This window comes from Sorex fumeus, unplaced genomic scaffold (genome assembly GCF_029834395.1).
Source record: "Sorex fumeus unplaced genomic scaffold, SorFum_2.1 ptg000034l, whole genome shotgun sequence".
Classification (NCBI taxonomy): domain Eukaryota; kingdom Metazoa; phylum Chordata; class Mammalia; order Eulipotyphla; family Soricidae; genus Sorex; species Sorex fumeus.
Genome location: NW_026606091.1, coordinates 26,643,374 through 26,663,514, shown reverse-complemented (window position 1 = coordinate 26,663,514; position 20,141 = coordinate 26,643,374).

Below are 20,141 nucleotides of genomic sequence, written 5' to 3'. Positions count from 1 at the left end.
CATTACGAGTGATCCCTGAGCTCAGAGCCAAAAGTAAACCCTGAGCACAGAGCCGGGAGTTGCCTCCAGGCACCACCAGCTGTGGCCCAAACCTTTCACCTCAAAAGACCTGCCCCTCCCCACAATCACTTTAAATATCAGGTAACAGCACACATGGTGTCTATGTTAAAAGACTTCATGTCAAAGGGGGAAACGCAAAAAACAGAGCTGACACACAGGCATGGACTGTGTGGGGCAGATTCTTCCACCCAGTTCATCCTCCAGCTGCCCGGGGTGGTAGGTGAACAGGTTTGTTCTCTCACAGAGCCAGAAAACAACCAGAAAACACAGAACTTGGATTCTGACCAATCCAAGCTCCCAGCTCCCCCCCGCACCCGCGGGGACCCAGAGTCCCCCAAGGCCCCCAGGGAGGAGAGAAAGAAGCCCTCAGCTCCCAAGAGAACTGTGCAGCACCTTCCCTCTGTCTCACGACCAGCCCCCTGGGCTGCCCCTTCCTCTCCAGGGTTTCCCCGGGGAGATTTGGAAGATCCCCAATCTCAGGCCCCACTGGCTTGAGCTGGCTTATAGGAATCCCCCTTTGCATATTTGACCCATGAGGTCACTTAGGAAACCCCGTGGAAACGCTTGTGCTCTTCTGCCCTTTAAGGGCTACAACGCAGACACCTCTGCCATCGATCCAGGCTCAGAAGTGACACCTTAAGGGGACTCCTGGAGCTCTTTCTGATCCAGTTCCCCTGCTCTGCCTACCACAGAGCAGACCCAAGCCTGAAAGGGGGTGCTTTATGGTTTGCATTTTTTTTTCTTTTTGGGTCACACCTGGCGATGCACAGGGGTTACTCCTGGCTCTGCACTCAGGAGTTACTCCTGGTGGTGCTGAGGGGACCATATGGGATGCTGGGAATCAAACCCGGGTTGGCTGCATGCAAGGCAAACACCCTACCCGCTGTGCTATCTCTCCAGCCCCTATGGTTTGCATTGTTAAATCTGTGGGCCACACCCGTGCTTCTTGGGGGCAGCTCCCACCTCTGTGCTCAGGGCTCACTCCCAGCGATGCTTTGGGGTCCATGCAGTGACAGAAAGCTACCACCCCGGTCCCCCAATGGAGTTTTAGCAGCGCCAGTGGAAGCCAGATTATAAGAGTGTCATACATTTGAAATTCTGCAAGAATTTTGTGTTTGTCTTAAAATTGGTGATAAAAATGAGCAAACGACGTCAATGATAAAAGCAAATCAATTATTATCTCCAGGGAATAGAAAATGTCGTGCAGGGAAAGAAAATGATAGTATCCTGCATAGCTCATTGGACAATAGATTTACACTCATAATAAGGCAAATAATGAATATTGATCTAATCAGAATTACAAATAATTATATGAGGTGGCCAATGGGGGTGCACTGTGTGTGTGTGTGTGTGTGTGTGTGTGTGTGTGTGTGTGTGTGATGGAGGGTGCGAGCAAGGGGGAGGGCTGCAGAGGGAGCGGAATCCTTCCCTCTTTATGATGGGAAATCATTAGAATATATTCAGGCAGGAGAAGTTGAGAAGTGGTGGAAGAAGCAGGTAGTGGAGAGAAAAATACAGAATATCCAAAGGACCAAAAGTATGGGCCCAGGATGGGGACAGCAATGGGACAAGGACCCCAGGGAACATCCCCCAGTCTGAGGCTCAGAGGCTGCAGCGGCAGACGCGGTACCTGCGAGCCTGTTTCGTTTCTGATTCGGCAACTCTGGAGGCTGTGCCGGCTGCTCTGCCCGATGGGGTCCCACAAGCCATATCCAGAGATGTGGAAACCAGGTATTTGCACGTACCTCAGCTCCGAAGCGTACAGACCCCCCCCCCAACCTCAACCACCATGAGCACAAAGATGCGCAACCTCTCCACCCCACAAGAAAGCGTGGAAGCACTCCAATCAGGCAGGTGTGGGCCCCCTCTGCCCCGCCCATTATCACAGCAGCAGCTCCGAGTGGGCTTGGGTGCTGGGGAAGGAATGACTGATTTTCACAACCAACCAGGCACAATTTCCAACTTTGAAGATCACGTGTATGTATAACCTTGACAAAAATAAAGACCTGCAGGACTGGAAAGATAGCACAGCAGGTAGGGCGTTTGCCTTGCATGTGGCCGACCCGGGTTCGATTCCCAGCATCCCATATGGTCCCCCAAGCAGCGCCAGGAGTAACTCCTGAGTGCAGAGCCAGGAGTAACCCCTGTGCATTGCCGGGTGAGACCCAAAAAGGAAAAATAAATAAAAAATAAATAAAGACCTGCAGAGAGAGTAGAGCGGGTCGGGTGTTGCCTTGCATGCGGCCAACACAGCTTCAATCCCAGGCACCCCATAGGGTCACCAAGCACGGCCAGGAGAGATCCTGAATACAGAGACAGGAGTAAACCTCTGAGCCTTGAAGTGTGGGCCCCAACCCAACAAATAAAGAAATAAAAATAAAGCCTGAAAGATCTAAACAAAACCCTGTGTGATCAGCCACCTCCTATGCTGTCTGAAAGAGCCCGTTTGTGTCGCTGAAGAAACACCCAAAGCAAGATTGATGGGATGACAGGCGACAGGGTGTTTGAAAGTCCTTTCCACAGGGCGAGGGGCGGCCACTGCCTGGTGCCTGGCTTTGCCCACACACAATGCCAGCACCAAGTTTTACATTTCTGTGGGCTTTTAAAACGATATCATATTGTGGTTCTAATTTGTATTTCTTTGACTACCAAATCGTTCCACATAGTTAACATATTTTACCATTTTTAGCTCTTCTTTGATTAATTTCCTGTAAGGGCTCTTTGTCCCTTTTTATCTTAGAGTGTTCATGCTTCACTATTGAATTGTAAAGGCTCTGAAAATAGCCTATGAATTCCGTGTCTATCACACATTTTATAAATATAAGCTCCCCTCCACCCAGTGGGAGTATTTCTTTAAATTTGGGCCACCAGTGGTGTTCAAGGCTGACTCCTGTCTGGCTCTGTGCTCAGGGGATCATGTGTGGTACTGGGGATTGAACTGGGGTCAGAGCAGTGGACAGAAGAGGATAATACCTTCCCCCACTATTAATTTCACTCACCAGTATGATACATTTTTGTTGGTGTGCTGTTTGGGGTCCATACCTGATAGTACTTAGCGGCTTCTTCCAGTTTTGCACTTGGGGGTCACTCCCGGTGGTGTTGGGGGGAGCATGCAGTACTGGAGAAGAAGCTCAGAGCTCCGGCATACAAAGCATGTGCTCCAGTCCTTTGGACCATCTCCCTGGCCCCAGCACAGTACATTTTTTTTTTTTTGGTCACCTGGCTGGGCTCAGGAATCAATCCTGGCAGGGCTCAGGAAACCACAGATGGTGCCAGGGATCAAATCCTGTTCAGCTGCAGGCAAGGCAAAAAACAAATAAATAAATCCTTCCCCCTCCAAGAAAAGTTTATATTAAAATAAAATTTATGGTCTGGAGTGATAGTACAATGGTTAGGGCATTTGCCTTGTATGCGGTCAACCAAGGTTTGATCCTTGGCATCCGATATGGTCCCTCAAGTACCACCAGGAGTGATTCCTGAGTGCAGAGCCAGGAGTAACCCCTGAGCATCGCTGTGTGTTACTCAAAATGTCAAAACAAAAATTTAAAAAGTATCCCTACTCTGTGTGTGTGTGTGTGTGTGTGTGTGTGTGTGTGTGTGTGTAGAGCACATATTACCTGCTATACTATCTTGGCCCAGCATGGTACATTTTTTTTTTTTTGCTTTTTGGGTCACACCCAGCAATGCACAGGGGTTATTCCTGGCTCTGCACTCAGAAATTACTCCTGGCGGTGCTTGGGGGACTATATGGGATGCTGGGGATGGAACTCAGGTCGGCTGCGTGCAAGGCAACCGCCCTATCCACTGTGCCATTGCTCCAGCCCCCGGCATGGTACATTTTTAACAATGGATGGGCATTTTTTGACACATCATTCTCATTTCAAGCCCAAAGTTCACCTTAGGCTCATGTTATGGACAAGTTATAATAACAACAAATGTCCATCATTACAGTACCACACAGAGTATTCATTGCTCTGCAATTTCTCTGGGCTCCATGGGTTCACCTTTCCACTCTGCCCTCCCTGTCACTCCACGGACCTTTTCTCTGTCTCCGTAACTGTCTTCTCCAGGTTCACAGTTGGAATAAGCAGCAGGTAACTTCTTCCCAATAGCTTTTATGCCTTGCACGCAGCCAACATGGCTGACCCGAGTTCGATTCCTCCACCCCTCTCGGAGAGCCTGGCAAGCTACTGAGAGTATCTCGCCCGCACGGCAGAGCCTGGCAAGCTCCCCGTGACGTATTTGATATGCCAAACACAGTAACTTAGTCACATGCACTGAAATTTCTCTGTGTCTTCTTATGACTTTAGAGCTCTTACAGCTCAGAATTCCTCAGTGCATTTTATTTTTCATTTTGGGGCCACATCCAGCAGTGCTCAGCGTTGCCTCCTGACTGAACTCAGGGATTACTCCTGGCAGGGCTTTGCGGACCATGCGGGGTGCCAAGAATTGAACTGTGTGCAAGCAAGTGCCTTAATCCCAGCACAATCTCTGTGGCCCCACACGAGTGCATTTTAGATGCCTGTTCACCTTTTGGAGGCCACATCTGTTGCTCCTAAGTGTTGGCAAAGACGGATTAAGCTGCTCTAAAGATCTGTGTGAGGGTGTGTGGGGGGATGCCCGTTTTCAGCTCCTTTAGGCAATTATGAAGGAGCGTGACTACAGGACCATGTCGCCAAAGTGTGTTCCATTTTCTAAGGAACTGCCTAATTATGAGATGTCCAAAGGGGAGGTCTCATTTTGCACACCCACCAACAAGGAACGCATCATCTCCTGTTGTTCAAATCTTATTTCCCAGTAACCCAGGGTGCTGGTTGGGCTGTGGCATGCAGGAAAATGGAGGGGGTGTGAGGCTGAGGGACAGAAGCCAGTCTGTCTGCTTTCATTTGTCCAGTCTGTTGGTCTGGCAGCTGGAAGGAGATTCGGGGAAGGATGTGGGACGGTGAGCGGGCACACTCGGTGTCTCGGCTTGCGCCGTGCCAGGCTCCAGGTGGGGCTTGTTTCGTGCCTGTTTCCATGGTTCCAAGAAAGGCTTGGGGGGACTTTAGGGTTGCTGGGGATTTCCAATGAGGCCCAGGGGCTGCAGAGTCCTCACCCCTGAATCCAAAAGCCCGCCTCCCTGTGTCCTTGGTAGGGGCTGGACTTTTTTTTTTTTGTCACCTTTCCCACAGGTCAAATGCCAACAGAGGAGAAGGGGAATGAGAGATATCCCGGTGCCCCTCGGCTCTGATGAGCTAAGCTGAGAATTAGCAAGAAGGGCAAGGTGAGCTTTTAAAAAGTTGATAGAGAATTAAACCCACAATGGAAAAATCACGCTTCCCAGATTAAAAACATTCTTTAGAAATGGGTTTTATTAGGTGATATGCCTCCTGCGGGTGGTGGTGGGGGAGGTGGTGGGCGCCGGGTCATCGGCCCCCCAGGGGGTGAGCAGGTGACATGATTATGAAACATGCCAGAGAAAGGGCCCTTTTTCCTTCCCGGGAGATAAGGAAAGGTAATTTGGTCTGTCAGTCGCTCACACAGAGGACGTCATGGTCAACTGCATTAATACTGAGCACTTTGTCCAGAGCCACAGAGCTCGGAGAAGCGACAGACCTTTCCTCCTGAACTCGGGGAGTTGAATAATAAAGAGGGTCCCTGCCGCCTGCACACACCTGTGACCTCCCCCCCCAGCCCCCTCTCCCTGCACCTTCCTGTGTCCAGCCCCAGCTTAGGTGAGGCTGTTTCCCGGTCACCCCCATCTGCTGGCCAAAGCCCTGCACCCCACTTCCCACAGCCCCGGCCCCTTCCTGGGGGCTCACATGCTTACTTCCCTTTTGTAGCTGCCATGGGGTTTTGGGGGTCTCTGCCCTCTTTGCCCAGATATCCCCCAACTTCTTTGAAGGCAGACACCCTCCCCTTCCTGGGCCCTGAGAGGCAGGAGTGTGTGGGGTCTCTCGGAGTACTTTCTTTTCGAGCCCAACCAAAGGATGCAGGTGGCAGATTCTTTCTTTTTTTCTTTTCTTTCACCCAAACTAGCAGTGATGGGGGCCAGAGTGATATGATAGCACAGCCGGTAGAGCGCTTGTCTTGCGTAGGGCTGACACCCGGGTTTGATCCCCAGCACCCCATATGGTTCCCTGAGCTCCTGCCAGGAGTGATCCCTATGCACAAAGTAGGGGGTAAGCCCTGAGCACTGCTGGGTGTGGCCCCAAACCAACAATCACTGTCACTGTTCTCCTGTTGTTCACAGATTTGCTCGAACGGGCACCAGTAACGTCTCCATTGTGAGACTTGTTACTGTGTTTGGCATATCGAATATGCCACGGGGAGCTTGCCAGGCTCTGCCATGAAACCAAGAATAAACAAAAGAAAACGTGAAAACAAAACTGATAATGGCGCGGGGTGCCACCACCGTGAATCCCAGGCAGCTCTCTAAACCCAATGTTGGGTTGTTCAGTGGCACGAGGCTGTTTTCCTCACCACCCCCCACCCAGGTCTATGTGTATGTGGGGGTTGGGGGAGTCAGGGAGCCCCACCTAGGGCCCTGCCAAGGGCTGCAGTAAGCCTCCCCCCTTCTCTGCGCTGGGGGCCATTCAGGCTCTGATACAATTAAACCTCTTCCCACACTGTTATATTCCCTCATGTCACCAGAACTGCATTATTTTTAGACTGTTTTACCCAATTAATTTTATTATCAGTTAATTATGTATTAACATTGTAAGAAAATGAATATTTGCCCAGTTACTTAAACTAAATCATTAAATATGCATTTATTCCTTTTCTAAAGCACACCCCGCTTATCTCCCGCACGCGCAGAAGATGGGCTTGGGGCCGCGGGGCCTGTGCAGCCGAGACCTGACCCCAGCACGTCCAGCTCCCTGCCTGGGGGCCTCGCGCCCGAGGACACAGCATATGGCAGAGACTTAGGCCTCTGGGTGAGGGGGAGCGCCACTGTCACTCTGTCCCAGCTGGGAGGACTTTGGGGTGAGGGGGTGGTGGTGTGTGAGAGTGAAATGCAGGACGTGTGTGAAGGTGTGTGAAGCCTGTAGGCGGTGGCTCCATGTCCTTTCACTTTTCTTCAAACCGTGTAAGACCAGGAATGTCGCAATGTTACCCTGCTGTAAACAACGGGGTTAGGGCATTAGGATGTGGGGGTAGGTTCACTTTGGTTAAAAATGTACTCGCTGGGGTCAGAGGTGGTTGCTTTGCATACAGCTCACTGGGGTTCGATCCCTTCCCCCTCGTGACATTGAGTCTACATATGGTCCCCCAAGCACCCCCAGAAGTGATCCCTGAGCACAGCTGAATGTGCTCCCCCCTAAACAAACAAACAAACAAACAAACAAAATGTACATTTTGCAGAGAGGGGCTGCCTGTTTGGGGAAAGACGGGGTATGGGAAATCTTGGGACCTTTCACTTTTGCTGTGAATCTAAAAACTTAAAAAAAAAAATTCAACAATCACAAACACTCAGGAGCTTCAACGCTTACGTCTCTTGAAAATATTCTTCCTCCACCACGAACCCTGAGAATTAAATTTTGCAGCACATTTAACAGACAATGAACACTAGGAAAGGTCAAGGGCACATGTTGTGATTATAAGACAAGACACTCATCAGAGCGACGCCACCAGTCTGGACACACAAACCTGCCGTCACTCTCGGTGGTGCTGCGGCTCCTGTCTCGACGGCCCTTGCCCCCAGCCCTGCCCCTGATGCCCCGTCTGGAAGGCGGGTGCAGCAGAAGCATGGCCCGGCGTCCTTCATGTGTTCTGCATGGACTGAAAAATCCTTCTCAGGGGCGGGAGCACTGGCCCTAAGGCTGGGGTGCTGGCCTTGCATTCATGAGGCTGAGAGTTCAAGCCCACCTTAGCACTGCCAGGTGGAGGCTGGAGTACCCCCGGGCCCTTGCCCGGTTGTCAGAGGATCATTGGCCGAAAGCTGAGGAGCCAAGCCCAGTCTCCTCTTCCCTGTTGGCCACAGGAGAGGGAAATAGAGGCACCCTAATTATTCTCTCTGCCTTCATTTGTGCATTTTTGACTCCCTGAATGGTCCCTTTCACCTGGTGATGCTCAGGGCTTACTCCTAGCTCTGTGCTCAGGGATCACTCCTGGCAGTGCTAGGGGACCATACGGAGTTCCAGGGTCCACTGTACTATCTATCACTCTGTCTCCAGAAAAGCCACTCGAAAGTGATTTCAACAGACCGGAGTCAGTCCAAAAATCCAGATGCACACTTTTAAACTGGATCTGAAGAGGAATTCGGGGGAGGAGGGTGCCTTCAGGGGTAGGTATGGAGAACAGCTCCCCAGCAAGGCTCAAGGGGGCCCAGGGGTTACACCCAGGAAGAAGGAAAGAGCATTGATGAAGGTCAGGGACATGCTCAGTGGACTGAGCACAGGCTTTGCATATGGGACACTCGGCCTGGACGCCTGGCACTGCAGGGTGCCCCCTGCCTCCCGCTTCCACCAGCACGAAGAATCTGGGAGCATCCCAGAGAATCACTGGGCGTGGCCCAATCCTACCCCCAAGAAAAAAGGGAAGTAAATTAAAAAAGAAGTGATGGGAGATGCGTCCAGACACCAGAAGGCGACTGCCCAGAACTACACAGGTGAAGCGGAGGGTGAAGGGCACCCAAGGGCAGCAGGGAGCTCCACCTCTATGGCTCCCCAAAAGTTTATGAGCGTCAGCAGGCAATGAGCCCTTGCACAAAGTTCGTGAAATCACCGGCACATGCTGTGGCCACGGCAGATTCCTCAGTAGGGCAGGGCTAACTGGGCAGTGTCGCTGGACTTCAAGGGAACAGTGTGACAGATGCGCTGAGCTTGCTATCAAGGGGCCCGGGAGAGAGTCCCAAGGGCAGGCAGAACACAGGCTTGGCATGTGGGGGCTCCAGATTCCATCCGCAGCACTGCATGGTTTCCGGAGCACAGCTGAGTCAAGGATTGTTTGGGGAGTGTGCCCTGGGCTCCTGAACCCTACTGGGGAGGACCCCCCAAATAAATAAATAAACTTGATATCAAGGTCTGGTTGGGCAGTGACCTAGGTTGGCTGGGGATAAGTGGGGGAGAAGGCACAGGAGCGAGTCCTGGGGCCTGGGGGATCTTTGTTGTTCTTTTTTCTTTTCTTTTTCTTTTTGGGTCACACCCAGCAATGCTCAGGAGTTACTCCTGGCTCTGCCCTCAGGAATTACTCCTGGCGGTGCTCAGGGGACCATACGGGATGCTGGGATTCGAACCTGGGTCATCCGTGTGCGAGGCAAACGCCCTACCCGCTGTGCTATCGCTCTAGCCCCCCTGGGGGATCCTTTCAGACGGGAGAGGCAGAAGTGCTGCTGCTGCTGCACGCGTGGGGAAAAGACCCAAGGACAGACAGCACGGTGACCTGTCTCTGTGACCTTCCAGCATCAGTGCTCCCGCTTCTGAAGGCCCCTCGCTGGAACCCGTGGGCCTTCTTGGGCTCTCAACGCACAGCGGGCTGTGGTCTCAGCACAGGGGCTACCTTGAACCATCAATTCCTGCATGAGGCTTCAGAATTCAGAGCCTGTGCTGGGCGGACTGAGGTGGCGGTGTGGGCACCTCCGTCTCAGCCACGCACAGAAGACCAGGAGATGGGGCTGGTCCTTCTAAAGAAAACCCCATGTCAGGCCCGGGCAGCTCTAGATGACCAGGGTAGAATCATGGAACAGAACATAGGAGCTAGAACAGCCTCTGACCTCGGACCACACCCTTCCCAGGCAAAGGGAGGCTGACAGCCCGAGGATGGGACAGGGTGCAGGGACACAGGAGTCCTGGGATGGGACTGCAGGTCTCCTGCCTTGTCCAGGCCTTTTCAAGCACCTGGAAATTGGGGGTGGGGGGTGTCAGGCTCCCTTCTGAGGTCAAGGCCAGTGGCTGCAGGGAATGGGGCCAGCAAGCAGACCCCACCAATTGCCCCGGCTGACCTGGGGGCCAGGAGTACCCTGCAAGGGACCCAGCTGGGACTGAATGACCTCATGGGTCTCTGGTACTGTTGCCTGTTCCTTGGGTGGAATAAACTGGCCTTTGGACATGATTATTATTTTTTTGCACAAAACAGAATTGTTATCACTTAATTGAAAATAATTATCCAATGCAAATCAGTTCCCCTTGTCTGGCAGGAAAATAGAGAAGTGAAGCCGGTGGTTTTCATCGGGGTGGAGGCCGATGTTCTCGGCAAACAAAATCAACAAGAAGAGGGAGGGTGTCCTGGGGAGCCCATGGGCCTTCTCGAGAGTTTCCCAGGGCTGCTGGTGGTAGGGGTGGGGGTTGGCTCGGGTCTCCCATGATCAGGTCCTGTCCTGGATATGTCTGGGCTGCAGTCCAGGCCTCTGGGAGCACCAAGTGTGGCGGGGAGGCACAAGGCAGTCCCACAGGGGCTTGTCCCAACACACACAGGTCCCGGTTCCCCCTCAACAAGGACAAGGACAAGGACAAGGACAAGGACAAGGACATGGGGCTGGAGCAATAGCACAGAGGGTAGGGCATTTGCCTTGCACACGGCCAAACCAAGTTCGATTCCCAGCATCCCATATAGTCTCCTGAGCACCGCCAGGGGTGATTCCTGAGTGCAGAGCCAGGAGTAACTCCTGTGCATCGCTGGGTGTAACCCAAAAAAGCAAAAAAAAAAAAAAACCCCAAGAAAACAAGGACAAGGACAACGGAAGAATCAAATTATGGGGAAAGGACCAAGAGTCACTGGCCTCAGTGCCATGTGAGGGTCACTCACCCACACACACCTGTTGACCACCTGCTCCCCACACCCCTGCTAAGGATTCAGTGGCCTTGGGCACTTGTCCCCAGCCCCACACTGTCTGGGCCACAGGGCTCTGGGGGCTTCTAAGTGCCACAGTCCTCTGAGCTGAGACGGAACTGAGGCCTCTGCGTTTTCTCTGTCACGGCGGGCAGCTGCTGAGCCGTGAAACTCTGGGTCCTCAACCCAGCAGACTCAAACTGCCGAGTGCTCTCTCCTGATGTCAGGGTCCCACCCCAAACATTCCCAGGCTTAGCGGTGCCACCAAAACATGGGGGATGTTCTGCCCACGTGGGAATCTCCCATCTTCATCCTATCTTGCTTTTTGCAAAATATGAGTCAGTCCACGCACAGGGTCTGTGTGTGTGTGTGTGTGTGTGTGTGTGTGTGTGTGTGTGTGTGTGCCTGTTTAATTATCATCTTCCAAAGTTAATTAAAGCTCCATAGTCTAAAGCCTGTGTTCCCCCTAAACAAGTTCATTTTAAAGCAGGGCAGCAATTGGACTCTTTTGTTAAAATTAAGTCCTTAACGTGAGAATTAAGAGACAAAATGGGAAAAGCACAGGGCATAGAAAATCCAGCGGGGGGTCTAATAGCATCTCCTGTTGGTCGTGGATGCGGAGGCTGGTGGCGGTGGGTCGGGGCAGGCGCCAGGCCGCCATCCTCCCAGCTTACGCTCCAAGTGAGTTCCACAGAAAGAGGATCAGAGCTCATTTTCACGAGAGCCTGGCTGCTGTGTTGGGGTGATTAGGAAGCTGTGAAGTTTAAGCTCCTCCAAGTTCCGCAACCCCACTCCTCAATGCATGAACTGAGGCTTTAAAAGAGTCAGAGAGACAGGACAAGGAGTAAAAGGCACCTGCCTGGTATGTGGCTGACCCCAATTCAACCTCCTGCATCTCATCGGGTCCCCTGAGCATTGCCAGGTGTGATCCCTGAGCACAGCTGGGTGTGGCCCTCAAACCAACCAAACACGTTGTGCTGAATCTCACTCCCTGAGCGGGAGCAGCCAGACACGACAGAACATCCACCGGGCTCCATGAAATAAACAGTTCCAGCACTGGTGAACCCAAGTTCAGGAGGGCAGTTGCCCACAGTCGCCTGTGATGTGTGCTTGTGGCAGGACTAAGATCCTGTATAAGAGTGTCCTGGGGTTCTCCTGGCACTTGAATGTTAGTTCTGCTAGAAGTTAAAAACAAGCTTGACAACTGTGAGTTTGTTGCAGGTTGGCCATGAGTCGGACCATGAGTTGGTCCTTCAGAAGCTGTGGTGCATGGCTCAAACCATGGCATCCTCCTGCACCAGGGCCAGTCAGCAATAAGGACCCCCCACCTGTGCTTGCACCCACACAAAGGCTGCAAAGCTGGCTCATGCCTCTCCTGCCTGAAGAGGGAAGGATTCCTCAGAGTGGGGGTCTGGCCAGGCTGACAAGGTCGGTGGGAACCAAGGATGGAGAACCAGCAAATTGTCATAGGAAAGAAGATGTGGAGTGTCCAGAAGCTGGACTAGGAGGTGGGGGGTGGCCTGGAAGTTGGTAATGTCGGGAGAGGGCTGGACTGAACAGCTGTGGCACTTAGCCTAGGATGGAGGTTGGGCTCTTGCCCAGGTCCTGTGGTTGAAGCCAGATTGGGGGAGCCTGGTGTGGAAATTGAGACACAAGCCCTTGGCTCCTGTTTGTGTGTGGTGGTGGGGGGTGGGGAGCAAAGCAGAGCTGCTGCAGGAGGGGACTGTGTCTGCTGCGAGGTCATTCGCAAGGGGCTAAGAACACTGTTTCCCTATGGCATCCATGCTCCTGCTCTCAGCTCTCCTTTCTCGTCACCACATGCAGCTCCTCTGTCAGATGCCCTCACTTGGCCCCCGAGAAGCAGCACCATCTTAGCCCGGGGGCCCTATTACTGAGGAGCTTCCACAAAGACAGGTGGGACGTGGGAGACCAGTGATGTCATTGCCCCCGACTCCTGCTGGTGCTGCCCCTTAAGGACCTGGGGGAGCTCAGAAATGACAGTTGCTGATGACCCTGCAAGTGTGGAATTGATGTCGGTGGACCCCACGGGTGGCTCAGGCAAAGCAGGGAGGAGAAAGATGGTCACTTTCTTCCCATCCACCTCTGCCATCCGGAATCCAGGTAACTAGGTTCTTGTCTTGTATTGCAGAAAGGAATTTCAGGAGAAGACAAGCAGTGAAGTAAATAGATTTTATTTGGAGGGTTTTTGGAGAGAGAGAGAGAGAGAGGGGGGGAGAGGAGAGAGAGAGAGAGAGAGAGAGAGAGAGAGAGAGAGAGAGAGAGAGAGGAGATATGTGCTCAAGAGAACGTGGGCTTCTCCAAGGGCAGAGAGAGCCCCTACACACATTCCAGTATTAGACATGAAAGCATGAAAGTACACATCTCAAGAGGGGAGATGCGGGCAGGAGCGGGTAGGGCATTTGCCTTGCACGCAGCCAACCCAGGTTTGAATCCCAGCATCCCATATGGTCCCTGGAGCACCGCCAGGGGTAATTCCTGAGTACAGAGCCAGGAATAACCCCTGAGCATCACTGGGCGTGACCCAAAAAGAAAAAAAAGAAGAAGAAGAAGAGGGGAAATGCAAGCGACACATGTGCTCGGGTGCCACATGTGCTTGGCCACATGGGCACAAACAGCATATGGGCTCGGGCAGCATATGTGCACCGTTCCTTTGTTCAAGGTGTCTTTTATAGGCTCTTCTCGGGTTGTCTTGATCTACAATGTTCTGGAGTCTTCTCTGGGCTGAATCACTAAAGTTAATCAGGTTAAGGGAGAAGTCCGAGGGTTTGAGGAACTTCATGGGAGGGGTCCAATTTCCTCAGGGTCTGCTGCAGAAGGTCTTATCAAGTCTCTGTTTTCCATATCCACAGGGTAGATCAGCCTTAGAATTTTCCTCCCAGAAGTTTTGTTGACCTAAGTTTCCTTCACAAGGGCCTTTCCCTGTCTACCTGCTGACATCAGGATGGCCGACTCCTGACCTTGGCCACATCTCTGTACCGGGAACCCCAGGCAGCAGGTGTTGAGACCCTAGGCAGCCCCTGGTGTCTAGGAGGGGATGCTTGAGGGATTCCTAGGGTCTCCTCCTGTGCTCGGGGTGCACTACAGTCCCCTTCCTGGCCCCCTATGTTTCTCGGGGCGGGGGGGGGGCGTACTTTGTCTTAAGTCCCTGGTCCTTGGGAGGCATCAAGGAGAGCAGCGGCCAGGAGGGGAGGAGCTGCCTCGCCCCAGCGCAGGGGAGGAGTGACCACATCCAAATTCTGGACTTCCTCTCCATTCGGATTTGCCCTGAGCTCAAGAATCCTCAGAGAAAGGGTTTTCTTTTCTTTCCTTTTTATTTCGCACCACATCTGGCGATGCTCAGAACTTACTCCTGGCTCTGCACTCAGGGATCTCTCCTGGCGGGGCTCGGGGGTACCATTGGGGTGTTGAGGTGAACCTGGATTGGCAGTGTGCAAGGCCAGTGCCCTAACCACTGTACTATGGCTCTATGGACTGAAAAAAGTGTTTTCCGCTGAGTCAGTCTGGCAGCGGAGACAGAGGGGATTCAGTGGGAGCTTGCATCCTTCTCTGCTGTAGACTTGACATGATTAAGGGTAAGTGTCCTCAGTCCCGTTCTGGTCTCTGTCCCCTCATCTGCGAAAGGGGTGGGGGGTAGAGTGGTGGAGAGACAGCGCAGGAGTTAATACACCGCTTAGCATAGGGCAGTGACTTGGGTTCAGTCCCTGGCACCACAAATCATCCCTGAGCCTGGCCAGGGGTCACTCCTGAGCACAAACCCAGAACAGTCTCTGCCAGGTATGGCCCCAACAGTTTAAAAAAGGGGGTTTGTATTAAGTATCCCAAAGTGGACTAGATACTTTTGGTGTCTCTGTGCAGCTCTCGAAATACACCAGAATGTTCAATGGCCCTGCGGCACCTGAGAATCTCTTCCTGCCTGGGCCAGATGCAGCCCAGCCCAGCCTGGTGGTGGGAAGGGAAGGATGAGGAAAACACAAGGTCTCCAGGGGCCCAGACAGGTGGGCGCCTGCAGCCTGGTTTGTGTGTGGTGGTGGGGGAGTCAGGGGAATCCAGAGGGACCCAGGAAGCGGTAGGGTGACCTCAGTGATGAAACCAATAACCTCCCTCAGCAGCCAGGGGTAGGAGGCGGCCATGCAAATGGCCAGGAAGCATGACAGAGGGGTGCAGGTGCCCAGAACGCTGGCAGGTGACCCGTGACGCGGTCAGGATGTGAGTGGATCCCCAAGGCCCCCTGAGGGCCTCGGTGGCTGGGGGTGGGCGTGGAGGATGAGGTGGAGTGTGACCGAGAGTTGAGACCCAGCGCCCTCCCAGAGAGCCTAACCAGGCGAGGGTGAGAGGGGTGGGGGAGTGAGGGACTGGCAGATGATTTCCATTTCTGGGGGGTTCTGCGTTCAGCCCCAACTCCCAAGCCTCCTTCACTTGGGGGTGGAATGGAGTTCCTCGAGAGCCATCCTGCTGGGATCCAGAGTCTCAGATTTTAGCCAAAGTCCTGGGCACCTCCCTCTCTGGGCTGTATCAGCAGAGGCTGGATTCGCTCCCTCTGCCCAGCGCCCTCCTGACCACTGGAATCTGGGCCTGGAAGGACTTTCTGTTTGTTCTGGGGCCACCCCTGGTTGTGCTCAGGGATTACTCCTGGCAACGCTTTGAGGACCATATGGGGTGCTGGGGATCGAACTTGGTTTAGCTGCAGACAAGGCAAACACCCTACCTACTGTCCTATCTCTGTTCCCCACCAGGAGGGCTTCTTGGCTCTTCCGAGTCAGCGCCTGCCGAAGGCTCCACTTGGCCAGTCCTGTCTGGCCTCGGCGGGTGGTTGGCAAGGATCCTGCGCACAACAACCCACAGACCCTCCATTCCATGGGGCCGCATGGTGGTTCTTCCATACTCCCCTCCCCTTCACCCCTACTCCTGTATTCTTGCAAAAAAGCTTCTGTCAAAGAGAGGCTCCAACGCTACATCCTCACCTTACTCTCCCATCTCCAGACCGTCTTCAACTCCTTCCCCACATCCCTCTGGATCAGACCCTTCCATTCCTGATGGCCAACCATTGAGTTCTTTTCAGCTGCCCAACCCCCCCTTCTCAGTTAGCCTCTGTCTGCCACAACCTGCCTCCAGCCCCTGTCCTCTGTCCAGTCACTGGCAACCGCCCGTCACAGCCAAGGTCTCCGGAGAAGCCGAGACACTCTCCCCTTTCCCATTCGCTGCAGGGCCCGATGCTTCTCTCCGCCTTCACTGACGTACTTCCGGCTCCTTGAAAGGCCCTTTCCCTCTGTTCGTCTGAAAACACCTGTATTCTGAAGATGCACCCGAAATCCCATGCATGAGTAGCTCTGCCCAGCCTCCCTGTCTGCCCCTGGCAGGGCCATCCACATCCATCCCTGCACGCAGAGTGTCGTGTGTGTGTGTGTGTGTGTGTGTGTGTGTGTGTGTGACTTCCGCTGCCTGTCCCAGAATATTGAAATTTCTTTTTATAAAGTCGACCTCAAGCAAGAACACTCGGCACAAAAGCAGGTCCAAGGACAACAGATGATTCAACAACTTGGAGGGTAACAGGGGAACCGGGGGAAGGATTCAGGTTGTCTGGGGGTGGTCATGAGAATGGTATCGGATGTTCAGGGAAGAGGCAAGCACACAGGTAAAGGCTGAGAGATAACACAGACTTGTTCAGACACTAAGAAGTGGGAGGGAAACAGGAGGAAAGAGCGAAGAACCAACTGTTAGGCTAGCTGCCATGAATGTCAGTCAGGCCTGGGTGTTGAGACTTCCCGGTGAGGTTCCTAGCATGGGACAGAAAATTTCGAAAATTCCTTTAGATCATCTCCTATTGCCCAGCCTGGGAGGTGAGATGCCACATTTCTCCCCGTTCTCTGATACCAGCTCCACGTTGGAAAAGCAAAAAACAATTCCCTTGGCTTGATCCATCTTATTCAGAATGTTTCCAATTGAGGGAGAAACAGATGAAAATATTTCTGGTAGACAGTGAATGAAACCAGATTTTGTTGTTGTTTTGATGACACAAGTATAGACCTGTGATACCATCACACAAGAATGAACATATGCACCATCCTCTCCCCCCCCTCCCCCCCCCCCCCAGTTTCCAGCCCAGTCATCCTACATCTCCTTGGTTCCCAGGCAACCACAGAGCTGCTGTTACTATGGATAATTTACATTATGCTAGGGTTGCACTGTGGATTTTGCCATACCCGGCCCTGGATGTCTGTGTATTCTTATATTCTTGAGCTTTGTTCTTGGTACTGGTTGAGTTATTTGGAAACTGGCTGTCTCAGGCCCTGCTTCTCAGCGGCAAAACCTGAGTGGAATTTGGGGCTGGGCTCATTTTCCTGTTACTGAGCAACGTTCCTCAGCGCTGTTCGAGCCTCAAAGTCTTTCACTCTCACTGCTGAGAACTGATTATTCTTGCCCCTTGGGAGCCCCAGAAATAGTTTCCTCTAATCCTTTCAGGGAGTTTCCTCACACCAAGGCCAGTCCGCAGCCTGAGGCTCAAGGGGAACCCAATGCAGATCTCTGCTTTCCACAGTCCCTGTCTCACTGGGAACCTGATGTACAAACTCATTTCACATTTTTCAGGCTTCAAGCTTTTTTCTCCTTGTCCCATAACTAAGGCACGTTCCAGCAGTCCGCTGGGGCAATTACAGGGCACTCCTCATTTGCCAACTCTGAGTCTATGCCCTTTCTGGTTTGATGTCGAGTGCCACATAAAGCTACCTTTTTTTGTTTGTTTTTGAGTAAAACCTGGTCAGGTGGGAGGGCCTAATCTCCGCTTGGTGATCAGAGGCTGCTCTCAGCAGTGCTCAAGGAATCATGTGGTGCCAGAATTGGACTGAACCTGGGCTCTCCAGCCCTTTCAGACACATCCTCCCCTCTACTCAAAGCATTTTTATTTCTTTTTTTGGGGCAGTGCTGTGAATCAATCCCAGAACTTCACACATGCAAGTCAAGTGCTCTATCACTGAGCTCCTCCTACTCTTATTCGTATGTTGTCCCAGGGAGGCTGGGTAAATCACCAAAAATGTTCTTGGTGACTATTATAAGTGCTACAATGAATATTCTGGAGTCTTTCATGTTACAAATGTGGGTCCTGCAAGCTGATGCTTTTTTTTTTTGGCATGCACCCTAAAATTGAACTAGGTTCCCCAACCCCAAATAATCATCTTATTGGGGAAATAGTTATACATAATATATCCGCATAAACTCATATTTTCTGAATTCCAGAATAATATAAAACCATTTTGGTGAGCAACTGCCAGGTATTCTCTTGAGGTAGGGCAAGGGTGCTCTAACATTACAGTTGTAGCAGATGATGCTTAGTGCTTCATCTACCGCTGCCACTTGTTGCAAGCCACTTTGCCAGGGTGAAGACAGCCAGCATTGGCTGAGTCTCCTAGAAGCAGATTTTTTTTTTTTTTGGAGGAGAGAGGGAGGCCACACCGAGTTGTGCCTGTGGGGCACTTACTCCTTGCTCAGTGCTTGGGGGGGATCCAGGGATGGAACTTGGGGCTCAAGCATGTAGGGCCCACACTCCAATATAACTGAAGTGTATTACTGACTCCTGGAGACAATTCTTAAACAAGAACTGAGTTAAAGTAGCAAAAACGAACTCCCACAGATACCTGAAAGCTCCTCTCTGCGGGATCTAAATTCTAAGGCTCCCAGCTTGGATTCAGTGCCTCTTCTTGTCTGTCTTATGTGCCTACGCTCTTATCGGACTTGAAATGCTTCCAAGAAGGAAATGCTTCACTTTGCTAGGAGGTGGTTTAGTGCAGTTCTTCTTAGCATGGGTATGCACAATGTCCACTGTGCACACTGAATATATCTATTCAATAAACCAGGAACGTAAGTGGTTTTCTCTGGCTGAACCAACTGTGAAAGTATTCTTTGCACAGGGAGCATGATGCACCATTATCCTACTGTAAACTGTAAGGGCCTGTGCTAGCCCTGGGTCCTGCAGATGGCTCCTACACTCTGACACTCTCCAATCTCACATCCTGGGAGAGGGTCTCTAATTCTTTGCTTTCCCGTTACCCAACTCCCTTTGCTCTCATAATCCTATATAAAGAATATATACCTTGACAGAACTAACCTCCTACCCAAGTGCTCCAGCATTTGTCTCCGGGCGGAATTCCTGGTTATACTAGTACCTCCCCCAGCTGGTTCAGCCTTCAGCAGCCTGCCCCTCCACAAAGTGATCCAGTCTGCAGACCTTCAGCCCAGGGACTTAGTGGCGCTTATTCCAGATGACTGGAACACGACCCACCCAGCTTGCCAACACCACCCTGGGGAGAGGATATATCCTGCCAGATGTGGGGAGTGAGCTGAACCCCCCTTAGAAGGGTTCCTTTTGAGAAACTGGCTGGGATTTCCTCAGCCTCAGCCCTGCTGACATTCTGGGCTGGACATTCTTAGTGAGAGCTGTCCTGTGCCTTGTGGGATGTGGGAGAGCAATATTCTCTGAGTGGTACTCCAAATGATAATATCAGGGGATCAAGATAGCTCTGAAGGAAGGAGATCAAGATAGCTCTGAAGGAAGGAGAGGCTGTTTGAATGTCTTATTATTATATTTTTTCTTTTCTTTTTGGGTCTCACGTGGCAATGCTCAGGGGTTACTCCTGGCTTTGCTCTCAGGAATCACTCCTGGAGGTACTCGGGGGACCATATAGGATGCTGGGAATCGAACCTGGGTCGGCTGCATGCAAGGCAAATGCCCTACCCGCTGTGCTATCGCTCCAGCCCCTGAATGTCTTCTTTTGTTGGCAGAATTTCCAGTTGCTTCCCTTAAGAAGCCTTTTATCTCTCATCAGGAGATTACTGATGTACTGTTGATCCTAGCCCCCTTTATATACACACAGTCAAATCAATCTACAGCCCAAGACACACATTTTTTTAAATTAAAGTGTTCTCTCACCATCTCAACGGTAAAGAGAAAAGACAATGACAAGATGCCATTATTGCGTGAGAGAGAAAAGATGAATATTGTCAGGAAGGAAAATGTACATGATTATGAAACAATGTTTACATGTGTAGAATGAAGTCTGGACGGCTAGACAGACATTAAGAATTTAAGTCATCTCTTTGGGTGGAAGAATCTGGTATGCTTTTTTATATTTTGTTTTTACTTTCCCCCTTAATACAAATGTTACCTTGTGAAGAGTGCCAAAAACACAGTCTGTAAAAGCAAGGCTTTCTTCCCATTGAGAAAAGGAGAGATAATTTCTTTCAATGGCCTAAGGATGCCAAGTGGGAGCCAGAACAGAGAACAGCCACTGGGGGCTGTTCACTTCTAATGAAAGTAGGGC